This window comes from Dendroctonus ponderosae, unplaced genomic scaffold, assembly GCF_020466585.1.
Source record: "Dendroctonus ponderosae isolate FM_Combo_2020 unplaced genomic scaffold, Dpon_F_20191213v2 Dpon_F_20191213_8, whole genome shotgun sequence".
In the NCBI taxonomy this organism is placed as follows: domain Eukaryota; kingdom Metazoa; phylum Arthropoda; class Insecta; order Coleoptera; family Curculionidae; genus Dendroctonus; species Dendroctonus ponderosae.
Genome location: NW_026019016.1, coordinates 2,241,872 through 2,243,944, shown reverse-complemented (window position 1 = coordinate 2,243,944; position 2,073 = coordinate 2,241,872).

Sequence of the window (2,073 nt, the reverse complement as noted above, 5' to 3'; positions counted from 1 at the left end):
ATTGATTGGCTATGATTAGCAGGTAAATTGAAATAACTGGCAAAATTGCAAAAATTAATTACTACTTCATGACTATATTGAGGAAAAAATACATATTATGTTTAAATCCAGGTAATTGCATTTAATTCAATTTCATTTTGCTTACTTTTCCAACATTGATAAATTATCAAACTTAAATTGATTCCATTTGGATCTTCTTATAATATTCAAAATTTTAGAAATAAGAAAAAACAAGCAAGTTAAAGTTCAATTTTCATTAAAATGCGACTAATTTCAAATAATTGCTAAAATATTTTAAAAAAGGTTTTTCTTTTTCTTTTTCACCACTGCCCAGACCAAATTTCCAAGAAAATCAACCATCTTTCAATTATTCTAATAAGAGGGACAAAGATCGTGAAGGCTTAAAATCCGTTTAAAATAAGCCAACGATTTTACACTATTTCGGGTCAAAAGCTGTAAGAGCGTTTTCCAACAAAAATTGTAAATATATAAATATTTTAGGAACATCTAAGTACATAATAATCTAGATCCTCATGTGTGGGAAAATTCAGAACATTTAAACAGTTCCTTATTTAAACCCGGTAAAACGTACAAAAGAAAGGACGTTGATTCCAGGCGAATTTAAGAGAAGCATTGTGATCGCAGGAAACACTAGACAGTTAATATAAAAATTGCCTTCACATCTGTAGCCTTACAGATAAATGTAATGGTTTTGCTACATAAAAACACGCCGATTTAATATTTATTTCCTAGTCTTGAGTCGTATTAAATAAGTGCATGCAACGCATTAGAAATTGAATGGATTAATTAATTAAAAAAGAATCTGAGTGCGGTATTATTGTGACAATTTTAACAAATTGTTAGAATAAGTACAGTGTGTGCTTAATGAAAAGTAGAAGTTATACTTTTTTATGTGAAATAAAGCGTCAATAAAGCTGCAATTGAAATTTTCGCTACTTTTATTTGCTACTGAAAGTTCGGTAAATATGTATCGCTGTTAATTTTAGACTTTTCTGTTAATTTTGTTCTGCCCATAAAATGGAAACTCTGCTAAGTTGACTAAGCGATTTTAAAGCACCATTATGTTTATTAAAAGCAAAAATAAATATGAACTTTCTAGTTCATTGGCACTTTAATAATGGAAAATGTTTTCAAATACCAACAGCGCTTAATTACTCGAAGCATAGGGACTACATTAATCCATAATAAAAATTTTTAGATTCTTAGGAAGTGCTGTGTCACTGAAGATCAAAATATTCGGGTTAACATTTGGGATTTTCCTACACATGTTAGTATGTCTATTTATTTGGATGGAGTATTTTTAGATTTAATTATCTCAATTTTCCGCGCTTCAGTCATGGATTCTGGCACAGTCGTTCGAAGATAAATGTATTGTTTTAACCAGTTTAAACTTCATTACCTTTTGATGTACACAATTAAATTTACGACATTTTGACGATGAATGTGCGTTCATTGCAAAGTACCACCTACCAATGCTACTGAAAATTATCTCGATCTTTAGGTGCTCATCCACTAACTTGCGTGGGTCCAAATTGCGTTAAACCAAAGTTTATTTATTTTATATTAAAGTTCTTTATATCTGGCTATGTTTTAGTGCCTTATTTTCCTGTACAATACATTTATAAAAAGGTTTTTGTATAGGAACATATATTTTTGTAGCATTTTCTGGTGCATGTGCACCAGAATGCAAAATTCTTGGAAAATTGCGAGTTTTAAAAAGTGTCTCAATGTTTTTCCCTTTTATGCAATGCAATTTTAGCAATTATTTGAAATTGGTCGCATTTTAATGAAAATTGAACTTCAACTTACTTGTTTTTTTCTGATTTCTAAAATTTTGAATATTATAAGAAAGAAGATCCAAATCGAATCAATTTAAGTTTGATAATTTATCAATGTTGGAAAAGTAAGCAAAATGAAATTGAATTAAATGCAATTACCTGGATTTAAACATAATACTTATGTATTTTTTCCTCAATATAGTCATGAAGTAGTAATTAATTTTTGCAATTTTGCCAGTTATTTCAATTTACCTGCTAATCATAGCCAATCAAT